This window comes from Alexandromys fortis, unplaced genomic scaffold (genome assembly GCF_014885135.2).
Source record: "Alexandromys fortis isolate MF-2015 unplaced genomic scaffold, M_Fortis_MF-2015_v1.1 scaffold_7, whole genome shotgun sequence".
NCBI classification, from domain to species: domain Eukaryota; kingdom Metazoa; phylum Chordata; class Mammalia; order Rodentia; family Cricetidae; genus Alexandromys; species Alexandromys fortis.
The window spans coordinates 13,917,173-13,929,526 of NW_026067920.1; the positions used below are offsets into that span (position 1 = coordinate 13,917,173).

Sequence of the window (12,354 nt, forward strand, 5' to 3'; positions counted from 1 at the left end):
AGGAAGGGAGGGAGGAAAGGAGGGAGGGAGGGAGGGAGGGAGGGAGGGAGGGAGGGAGAGAGGGAGGGGAAGGGAGATGCCTGCACCTCAATAAGCTCCCGCTCAAGGGCACCAAATGTTAGGCCTCAGTCTGTCTTTTGGGAGACACCGTTCCACCTACCACCTCTACCCAAGAATGAAATTAGATCAACAGCCTTTTGACCACAAAGGTCTCACCTCTTCTGGTTCCTTCCTTCTGCCCTACACCGGCTCTAGCACTCCCTCATCTCTTCTGTTCCTCAGACACTCCTGAATCTGTACTAAGTCTTTCCTGACCGGTCTTCCCTCTGCTTGGAATCTGTTCCTTTGAGGCAGACTTGCTTTCCTTCAAAGCGCCACTCCGAGAGAGAGCTTCTTTGGTCACTCGGTGCAAGTCTACTAACCTTTGCCGTGGTTTGTGTTCGTCTCCTAGACTCATCACCAGCTGTGTTGGATTGTCTGCTGCGTGATGATGTCTGTTGCCGAAAAGCAGCACCTTGCCTGCCTTGTGTGTGCGTTGTGTGTACTTGCTGGGACAGCGTGGACCCTTACCTGAGATTAGCTGATGGATAAATAGTAAGTTTCTTCTGGCACAGTCCTGCAGAAAGTCAGCCATGTGTTATCTGGAGATTCGTCCCTAACTCTTGGTTATATTCCCTTGGTTTTTTAAAAACCTGCTACACACCTAGCCTGTGTCTACATACCAGATAGGTTCAGCCTCTCTGGATTGTTATTCCTTGCAGGCTTTCAGGAAACTGGGAAGAACTTTACACACATGTACCTTGACGTTAAATTTGTGTTTTTATATTGAAAGGGAAATGTGACTTTAACTTGCCTTTTACTTCTGACAGTTTAAGAGATTATTTCGCTTAATGCTTCTATGAGCCCTATGCCTTCCTGGAGTTTTCATGCTTCCAATTATACCATAAAAAGACCCAGGATCTACAGCAGCTCAGTGAAGCAAAAAAGGCTTTCCTGGATCTCATTTCTTTGGGACACATTGCAGAACAATTGGGGTTGGAAGGATACACCTTTAGAAGAACAGAAGCAATATGTGCTCACTGTCAATTTATCCTCAGCACAGCCCAGAATGACATTGAAGCCAATGACATCCAACTGCTTCTTCTTCCCAGAAGCCGGAGTGTGGACATTCTAAGAGCAGCTCGGTTAACACTCTCTTTTGGGTCCTTACAAGTAAGTGAAATTTTCAGTCCCTCTGGCCCTTGTGATCTTTGCTCATACCTGGGGTGCTATAATTGGGGGTATGTTCAGTCTCCTGTGAGACTATTGTTAGGATGTTATTGAATTCCCCTTTAGGGGATGATTAGCTCATTAGGAGGGATCAATGCTTTCTCACTGGGTGTGATTTTGTGACAATAGATTGCTATCAAGCAAGGCTGCTCCTTGCTTTTTTTGCAGCCCCCTGCACCCGTTTGCTCTTTTAACATCTGCACACTGTGAAGCAGCAGAAAACTAGCACCAGATATAGGTCTTGGTCTTGGAACTCCAAACCTTCAGAACTGTGATTCCAAAGAGACTTCCTTCCTTTTCTTTATAAATCACTGACTTGGGTACCCTTCTGTAGTGATGGGGGGGGGGAGTCCTATGTAAAAAACGAGGTAGTGTATTTTCAGTTTTCCATGCTATACAGACACAGTCATCAGAGTGAAACAAACTGGAGATCACATGCAAGTGGATGGGCAGAGCCATTTTCCAATAAAACTTTATGGATACCAAAATTAGAATTAGGCCTAATTTTCATCTGTCACTCAATATTCCTTCTTTTATATTCTACACCATTTAAGTATATAATGATAGTTCTTAGCACACGTGCCATACAAAAGCAGGTGTTAGGCAAGTTTGGCCTGTGAGCTTGCTCTGTGGGAGGTATAGAGGCACCAGTCCCAGAGTCATTATGGGAATTGGTGGGCATATGCTGTAGCTAGTGCATCAGGCTTAACCCCATGGTGCTTATTCAACAGTGGTATTTATGCATCCGTATGCCAAAGGGAAACAGACTTATCTATCACATAAAGCAGGAACTGGAGGCTGAGTGACCACTTAGTTATAACTGAAGATCTGCTGCTTTTGCCCTCCCGCCCCACCAGGGCTCCTGGCAGTTTTCTCTCAGCCACTGATCGAATACGCCGATGGCAAGGCATCTACAGACATTTTATCTCCTCTCCAGCCTAGTTTTGTTTCACATTCTCTTCTCCGTCCTCCAGTTCTCCCTTTTCCAGTACTCCTGCATTTCTTCTCTATAAACTGGAAGATTTCGAGAGGCTAGGTCACCAGGGAGTAGGATGAACTGGTCGGAAAGCCCTACTCTCAGACTGACTTCTGCAAGGGGAAGTGTGGAAGAGAAGCAGTCTAAGAGACCAGAACAGGATACCCTCTGAGTACATGGGGGAGGGGAATGACATGGAGGCCATATTCCCTCCATGGAAATCCACCATGTAGAGTTCAAGGCATAGACACAAGTTCTGGAATCTGCTCTAAGAATACCAGAGTGATATAACTAAAGGGTCTTCCCACCTCTTGCACCTGGTAGTCATGGTACATGGCTCTTAATCGTGTGGACATCACCATGTTATTAAAGTTTCTTAAGTACTGCATGCACAGCTCTTGGCTACATACCTAGTCTGAAATATTTGATTAATGTTAGTTTCTGTCTCTAACCCCACGACAGAGCTAGAACCCAGGACCTACTGCATAGAGGCAAACATTCTAAAACTGAGCCACGCCAACATCCACAAATGACAGAACTTCATTCTTTATGACTGCAAAAGACTCTGTTGTGTATATACATTGCATTCTCCACTTCTCTGATTGTGAACACATAGGTTGTTCTACAATATCACCTTTGTAAATAGTGCTGCAACGAACAGTTATGTGCGAATATCTGTGATATGTCGAGTTAGTGTCCTCCCAGTAAGTATCAGGGGTGTTATTGCTGGATCTGGTAGGTCTATTTGTAGGCTTTGGTTGTTTGGTTTTAGAAACATCCATACTGATTCCTACCAGCAATGTTAAGCTCATCAAGTACTTGGCTTGTGTGAAAAGCCCAGGAAGAGAAGCAAACCCTTTGCTAATCTCTCCCTTCATAGAATTTGCACTCCACCTACTTATTAAAACTAAATCCTAGTTCTCACACCTTCCTACCTATGAATATAAATATTCCACAGAACGTCGAGTACAAGTTTTAGTGCACTTCAAGGTCTGCTTTCCAAAATATAGTATTCACCTTTTATTTGTGCAAATATTTTTAATTTATTAGTTCTGTTTAAAAGGATGTTTTCAAATGACTTGTTGCACTAAAATAAGGACCACTATATTCCTTTAATAATACTATCCAATATTTGTGAACATGTGGTAGGGTATGTATATTTACATACTACTGGTAACAGTGAAAGTTATCAGATCAACATCTGTAAAAGTGATTGATGGTTTAGTCCATTAATATCAATTGGGGATATAACATGAGGAACTAATTCAAAACAGATAAAATCATAAGCATAGAAAAGATCCCTGGAGAGATGATTAACATTTCATTATTTAAAATAGATAAAATTATTTAAAATAATTAAAATTTAATTCTGAAACATTATGTGAAAATTTTGAAATTATACATACAAAGATCATCAAGTAAAATAAAATGTTTATAATGGAGGCTTCCCTAATCAGGGGAGATTAAATAATTAAGCCTTAGAAACAAGGAGCAGACACCAGAGGTCAGTGACCACGCAAGGGGGATACCAGAAGAGCTCCAATCCCCAGAAATGGATCGTGTCTCTTCAGTTCCAGCTTCCACAAATGTGAGAGTATAAATTTCAGTTGTCTAAGGCATATAATCCATGACACTTTGTTATGGAAGCCGGAGCAGCCTAATTCAGGGGCAGAGAGAAATGAGCTCAGCATGTGTTTTGAAATAGAGAATTGACAAACAGCAGTGATATCTACTTACAGAGAATGAAATGAAACCCCGAAAGAAACAGAGTAGCAGGATGTCTGTCAGGTATACTGAGCGTCATTTTCACTTCTCTGTTTCTAACTTTTATGCTATCCCTAAAAAAAATGTTTTATATAATATATTGAACTATAATTAATGTACTGTGTTAGTAACTCATTATTACTGTTACAAAATACCCGACAAAATAAAATTTAAAAAGGAAGGGCTTACTTTGTCCTCTATTTCCTGGGCACATAATCCATCATGGCATAGAAGGTATGGCAACAGGAGCATGAGGCAACTTGTCACAGTATGTCACACTGTGGTCAGTCGGATGACTGCTTGCAACCAACTTGACTTCTCTTTTTTATTCAGTTTGGGTACCCATAGAATGGTACTGCTCATGTTTAGGGTGGATCTTCCCTCCTAAATCATCAGCCTAACCTAGATGTTCCCTCACTAGCATGTCCAGAAATCTATTCCATGGTGATTCTAAATGCCATCAAGATTAGCCATCATCACTTCCCTTGTAAACCTGACACCCAAATGCATTACTTTGAACCCATATATTTCTTTCTTTCTTTTTTTTTATTGAGAAAAGGAAAAAAAAAAGTTTCCGCCTCCTCCCAGCCTCCCATTTCCCTCCCCCTCCTCCCACCTTTTCTCCCCCTCCCCCCACTCCTCTCCCCCTCCCTGTCCAATCCAAAAAGCAGTCAGGGTTCCCTGCCCTGTGGAAAGTCCAAGGTCCTCCCCCCTCTGTCCATGTCTAGGAAGGTGAACATCCAAACTGGCTAGGCTCCCACCAAGCCGGAACATGAAGTAGGATCAAAACCCCGTGCCATTGTCCTTGGCTTCTCATCAGCCCTCATTGTTCACCATGATCAGAGAGTCTGGTTTTATCCCATGCTTTTTCAGTCACAGTCCAGCTGGCCTTGGTGAGCTCCCAATAGATCAGCCCCATTGTCTCAGTGGGTGGGTGCACCCCTCGTGGTCCTGACATCCTTGCTCATGTTCTCCCTCCATCCGATCCTCATTGGGACCTTGGGAGCTCAGTCCAGTGCTCCAGTGTGGGTCTCTGTCTCTATCTCCATCCATCACCAGATGAAGGTTCTATGGTGATATGAAAGATATTCGTCAGTATTGCTATAGGATAGGGTCATTTCAGGTTCCCTATCCTCAGCTTCCCAAGGGACTAACTGGGGACATCGCCTTCGGCGAACCCATATATTTCTATCTCTTGCCCCCACAGGCTCATGACAATCCCAAATGTATTCAATCAGACTTCAAAAACCCTCACAGTCTTTTTAAAAACAATTTAAACATTATTTAAAAGTCCAAAATCTAAGTCTTATCTGAAACTCTAGGCAGTCTCTTACCTGTGTGCTCCTATGAAATAAAAAAACAAGTTGCATATCTTCAACATACGATGACTCAGAGTAAATATTCTAAAGAATAAAGAGGTCATTTCATTCTAAGACCAAACTCTAGCAGGGAAACACCAAGCCCTACAGTTCCATGTCCATTTTGGGGACTTGCGATGAAATCACTGGGCTCTAAAGGGCTTAGGGGTGCCTACTCTCCAGTCCTGCTACCTGCAGCACACACAGCCACTCTCTTGGCCAGCACACTTCTGTGTTAGCAGTTTTGTCTCATGGTCCTGGCATCTCCTAAATCCAGAGTCGCCCATGCAGCTTAGGCTTTTCTTTCAAAACTTTCTACAGTGGTCTCAAAGGTCTTCTTGGCAGGAACACCAACCATGCCATACATTGCCTGGCTTCAGTCCTCTTTGAATAAGTGGTGTAAGACTTCATGACTCCAAAACCAATACTATGTGGACAGGGCTACAGTGTTCTCCTGTCAGCTCAAGATGGAGTCTACCTCCTTGGGCCATAGTTGCATTGGCTCTTATGTGCTGACTCTGGGGAAACACTTTATTAGAAAGTTGTTTTGAGAGAGAGAGAGAGAGAGAGAGAGAGAGAGAGAGAGAGAGAGAACATGTTCACTTGCTTTTCACTACATGTGGAGGACAATTAGTGCGAAATAGTTCTCTCCTTCAATCATGTGGGTTCTGGGGTTGAATTCAAGACATGAAGCTTAAGGTCAAGTATTCTTATCCACTAAGCTGTTTGGCCTTAGGTGTTCTCCTTTTACATGAATTTGTATTTTCACGAGGTGGAATTTGACAGGTGTGACCTCCTGTCCTATTATTGCAGTTTTAACAATTACAGACACATTGTTGTTTACATTCTCTTTGGCCCAAACTTGTTAATTTAATCTTGTGACTTTCCTTACTGCAAACTTCACATTTTTCTTTCTTTCTCATCTCCATTTTGATCTTTGTCCCTGTAGACCTAAAAGCAAGCAGCAGTACCCACAACACAATCTGAAAGCTAACTTGTCTTGAAAATTTCTTCACCAAATAAGTTTGTTTTAAGTTTAACTTCTCTCAAGTTCTCTGGACGTGGCAGAATGTAGCCAGATCCTTTGACAGAAACAGGCCTGGCTTATAAACTTGTTTGCCTCTGAAGCCCCATGAGCATCGACTGCACTGTTTGAGTTTATCTCAGAATTCTTGACTTCCAGATCTCGCTAGAATGACCCGTTAAGCTCTATTTACAAAATTCAAGGGCTTTTCTAGCCAAAGCTTACAAACTTTTCCATATCCCTCCCATAAATCAGTTCTAATGGCATAAGAACTACATGGTCAGGTTTGACACAACAATGGACCATACTTTTTTGTTTTTTTAACAAATACTTCTCTACAGTAATCTTTTCGTTTTTTCTTTTTTTTTTTTTAAATTTTTTTCTTCAGACAAAAGTAACTAAACTAAGGGGTTTTTTTATCTCCTAAATTTCCAGGTGGATGTAGGCTGCTGTGACAGGGAAGGCCTGAAAACAGGAGGAGGAGGAGGGAGATGATTACATTGGATCCATGCTCAGAAAATACAGAGCAATGAATCTTTGTGGTCAGGTCCATGTGTCCTTTATATTTGGGTTGGAACTCCCCACCCATCCACATGAAATGGTACCACTCACCTGTAAGGTAGGTCTTTCTACCTTTATTACCTAATTGAGAGACAATCCCTTGAACACATACCCAGAAATTTGTTTCCATGTCTACTTTAAATGCCATCAAGTTGATTGACCATATCATATACTTTAAAACTCACGCCCCACAGTCTTTCAGCATATTTACAAAGCAGGTCAACCTTTGTCATAGTTGGTTTTACAGCATGGGTCATCGCTTCCAAAGAAACATGTATTAGCAGGTGTTATCCATTCTTTCAGCCCATGGACACTTCTCATGTACTTTTGCCCTCTTTGACTACTCTGGATATTTCATATAAATGGAAGTATACAACTCTCTATCCTTGTTGAAGTGGGAGTGGCTAGTAGCTTAGGTTCTTCCTCATTGCCAGCTCCTGGAGGCTTTGTTAAGGCAGGGGGCAATTTCAGGGCTCACTTGGGTTGTTTCTTGACTTTTGGTCACCACCGACTTCCATTGAGTGGTATTCAATATCTTTAAAACTGATCTTCTTTAAATTTTGTTAACATTGCCTTTTAGTCTCTCTCCCTACTCTGTGTGTGCACATGTGTGTGCATGCATGTGTATGCACGCACATGTGTGTGTTTGTGTATGTGTGTGGTGTTTCACATGACAGTTTGAATAACATGCTCTGTAGATGAAAGAAAGGTTGCTCAGTGATGAGTGGAAGGGAACGAGGGGAGCAAAGACCTAGATTTCATTGAGTAAAGTCTATGCCAGAAGGCAAATTTGAGGCTTCTCAGAACACCAATCCCTCTTCCAACTGGTTTACTTTAGAAACACTTCCTGTGTGGACTCTTCCGAAAAACGCCTCTTAGACTTTCTTCAACCTTTATACCACCATTTCATTCTACCTTGATACATGATGGTCATTTATTGTCACTTGCTTTGTAATTATTTTTATCCTCATCATTCTCTTATGAAAACTCAGAGACCAGAAGAACTTGTTACAGCCTTGTTCTGTAGACTTATCATAATACCTAGCTCCTAAGTGTTTTAAAAAAATATTTGTTGCAATAAATAGATTTTTATAAATTTATAAAGTCCACAATATTATAAACTATCTTCCTCTTTCAGTAGAGAGGAAAAAGAAAGCTACAGTCTTTCAGATCTTGTGCCAGAGGTGTGTGGGGAAGGCATCTGAAGCAGGCACTGGGACCCAGACGCTCTGAGCTTTGCCTCTGTTAGGCTTCTTGGTTTGCTTCTCTTGAATAGCACGGAGCCATAGACCCTTCTGTTTTGATGGAAAGTTCCCTATCGGGGCTGCTCAGTGTGGTTGCTTCTAGTCATAGGTGGACAATGAGCACTTGACCATGAGACTGGGGTGTCTAGTATTTGATAGGAACCAATTTGCATGTAAAGGCAAATTGATACCTGTGACCATCGGCTCCCATATTGGATGGCACAGCTCTCGGTCATTAAAGTGAGAGTTCTTCTATTTTTCAGCCTCTGAACTGTACATGCTCAGTAGAGCGTGGAGAGGGGTTGTCTTCTGAAGAATGAAGGAATTATGATAAACCTTTCAGTCAATGTTCTTGCCAAAAAAAGAAAAAGGAAACTGTCTAAAGTAAAAGTACAAGTCTGAAATGAAGGGGAAAAGTAAAGCAATAATATCACATCCCAATAACATGGCTGCCCAAACAAGACCTTAATAATGACAACACAGTACACATGGAAACATGGAAGGGGGTATCTCTGGAGGCCCCACCCCTAAACGAAGATGATAGGTATGACTGCTCAGTGAGGAAGAATTAGTCTTTCTCAAGGATGATTCCCCTACTTGGTTATCCAAAATAAAGTGATCTTCNGATGATGCAGAGATGCGGTTGATTCAGAGATGTGGATGATGCAGTGACACCCCCGAGATGAAGGCCCTTAGAAGCCAGGCATGCTCCAGCAGACAGTTGCATACCCATGCACACATAAACAACACTAAACAGACTCAGCAGGTTGTATTTCTGTATTTCTGTATGTATGTATATGTGTGGATGCGTGCGTGTATGTATGTCACAATAATAATCAAAGACAAAGAGATCATTAATTTAAGAAGGAGTGAAGTGGGGTCATGGAAAGAGTTGGAGGGAGGAAAGGAAAGCAGGGGAAATATTACAATTATATATTAATTAAGATAAAAATCTAGGTATGGTTTTACTTGGGTGCTGAGTGACAGGAGTCTCACTTATCCATCCTGCTCTCCATTTCCCAGGTCACCTTCTACCTGAAGTTCACCCTGTGTCTTTCCTTGAGGATGCTGTGGGAACTCAATGCCATTTATTTTTTTCTTGACAGAAGTCGTATAAGAAGAGTTGATGTCTCACAGCTGAAGTCTTGACTGGAATTCAGAAGATGAATGGGATTAAAGGGAAAGATGGGTTGTGGGTGAGGTACACCATGTGTAGTGAGCACCTGCTCAGAGTTTGGGGTCACACTGAAGTTGTGAGAAGGGTGCTTTATACTGTGGCCCCCTAAAAGCAGAAGGTGCTGTCCAAAGAACAGGTATTGCTACACAACTCCCACAGCTCAGCTCCAATGAGTAAGACAGGCTTTGTTTATCACCGCCTCCCCACCCAAACCACACTCAAATAAGCAGCACAAACCTCCAGACCTTAGTCATCAGGCGAGGTAAATTACAAACTTCTAAGAGTGTGGCTTCTCCGAGATACCACATTTTCCTCGTATAATGAGCCTGCAGTTTGTGGCAAAGAATGACTTAAGAACAAGTGAACTCACTGTCTAAAAAGAGAGTTTTTATCACTATCAATTGCTCCCTGACTGACAGGACTGTTATTTCTTTCAGTAGGAGAAAGGGCTAAAATACAGAGAGAAAACCTAGAAATAAACACAGCCTGCATAATGGCAAGGTTTTGTGTTGCCAACGTCAAAAGAGCAAGTTCCTGGGCAAGAGACTTCGCTTACTCCTGTTACAGTGACTTCGTTTGCTTCTGAGTCCTTTAAAGCAGCGGCCACAGCCAGTTTGCCATCAGAAAGCGGTACCCCTGTAAACCTGGAGCTCAGTTGAGCAAGAAGAGGCTGGTGCACGAAGCGTTAGGAATCCACATGCAGAGACTTGAGGTGGAAATACTGTGGCAGCGTACACGGAAGGCTCCAGGGGATCCATCCTTGGGGGAGTGTCCCTCAAGGTTTCCCACAAATGACACTGAGGTAGATATGGCACGATGTGTAGGAATAACCACAGAGAGGGGAGAAAAGTTGTTCTTCTCGGCAGTAACACGGAGGTAAGTTCAGCCAGTGACCCAGAATTTGACTTGGCTGGAATGTAGAGCCCCGCAGGGAGGCAAGAGTAAGGATGAGACAGGTTCAGGGAACGTGCCGATGCATGACAGCTAGAGAGGGAATGCCTTGCAGGTTGTTACCTAGAGGCTGATGTAGCCAGATCTAGGATGTAGTTAATCTCCAGCAGAATGTCAAAGGTGTGAGGTACGCAGGATACCACGTCATCCAGTAGCAAGTTATTCAGGGAATCTAGGTGAAGTATCTTGACGTGACATTGAGGCATGGTCTGAGTTTCAGGAGCGTCAGTAACTTTCCTTTTTTTTTTTTTACAATGTTTGCCCAACTGTTAATTTTGTGTTGTTACTAGAAAATTTCTTCGAGGCAACAGCAGAAGGCACATTGCAGATGGCAGAAATATTTTTCACAGCTTTTATGGTGGATAACAATATACTTGACATTTTTCTCATTAAATGTGAGCTTTGCTGTATGATTAAACTCGCTAGGCATCTGTGATCTAAAATTACAAATGTGAAAAGCAACAGCTCAAATGTTTCAGTCAATAAATACACAGGAGACAGTCAACATGTAACAACTCCATCATATGCTCTCTTCAAGGGGCTGCTCCGCTGACACTGACAATGTTTTTGGCAATGGCCTCACCTTCACACCAACAGGAATAAGGAAACCAAAGTCCCAGACTGCTAATTACAGCCTGGGAGTCCAATAGGAGTGAGTGGTTTCCATTAGGAAATCTCAAGGCTGAAGGCAGACAGAGCTGGGAGAAAAGAGAGGCTTTATTGAGGCAATTAGGAAATTACCAAGAGGGTCCCCGGGGCAATAGAACTACACTGAGCAATTCACCATAATGCAAAAGCATGGGAGATTAGTGGATAAGTCCAGTGAACAGCAGACTATATACATGTGTATCTGCTGAGATAAATCTGTGTGTGTGTGTGTGTGTGTGTGTGTGTGTGTGTCTAGTTCACACTTTGCTAAAGGAAAGATGCCTCTGGGAATTATTCTTGTATACAAGTTAGCTACTGAGCCAGGGCCCCGGATCCCCAGTGACATCTGCCACATGTGGAGAATCACAAGTAGAGTGTGGCTGCTGTCATGACCATGACACAGAAAGCAAGTTGGCACATGCAAGTCCTCACAGCCTAAAGGGAATGCACACCTGGGAGTGAGAGTTGAGGGGATGACCCAGCTAAAACAAATCTCGAGGAAGAAGGATGTATTCCACTGGGCACATCTGCGTGTTCTGGGGACAAGGCATGACATGCACAACGTGTAAAATGAGGGGGCCAGATGTGCTACAGAGAGTCCGGATGAAGGAGACAGAGGAATGTGACAAGGTGGTAGAGAGCGACAGCTGGACCAGTGGAAAAGGTCAGCAAGAATATTGGCCACCAGAACACAATTAGATAAAGGAATTTACAACCTGTCCACAGTGCAGCCCCTTTCCTGAGCGATGTTGATAGTAGAGTTTGTCTATTTGGAGCGTTAGAGCTAGGCTGTTGCTTAGAAGCCCAGCCTCGCCAGTGCCATTGTTAAGGTACCTGTATGTGGTGCTCAGGTTTCCGTAGCAAAACCCCTCACCTGAGCAACTAGCATACAGGCATTGATTTTCTCATGGACATAGAGGCTGTACATATAAGATCTGGGTGCAGGCAGGGTAGGCTTTTCCTTAAATCTGTCTCCACTCTGTGTTCTCACCTGTTCTCTCCATTGGCTATATTCTAGACAATTCTTAAAGATGTCAGATATTGGGGAAAGATCTTCACCAACCCCACATCAGACGAGGGCTGATCTACAAAATATACAAAGAACTCAAGAAACTGGTCATTTAAAGAACAAATAATCCAATAAAAAATGGGGTACAGACCTAAATAGAGAACTCTCAACAGGTGATCCCCAAATGACTGAAAGACACTTAAGGAAATGCTCAACATCCTTAGCCATCAGAGAAATGCAAATCAGAACAACCCGGAGATTCCATCTTACACCTGTAAGAATGGCCAAGATCAAAAACACTGATGACAGCTTATGCTGGAGAGGACGTGGGGTAAAGGGAGCACTCCTGCATTGCTAGTGGGAATGCATTCTG

General features: G+C 42.8%; 1 long non-coding RNA gene across 1 annotated transcript in view; it reads left to right on the top strand.

The window, feature by feature from the left end:
* LOC126500885 (uncharacterized) overlaps positions 1-12,354 on the top strand; it is a 39,524-nt gene that overhangs the window by 7,998 nt on the left and 19,172 nt on the right. The window contains exons 3-6 of the long non-coding RNA XR_007591453.1: positions 452-594; positions 1,098-1,212; positions 6,827-7,010; positions 9,303-10,249. This is a non-coding gene — a long non-coding RNA (uncharacterized lncRNA). The remainder of the gene's footprint in view (positions 1-451; positions 595-1,097; positions 1,213-6,826; positions 7,011-9,302; positions 10,250-12,354) is intronic.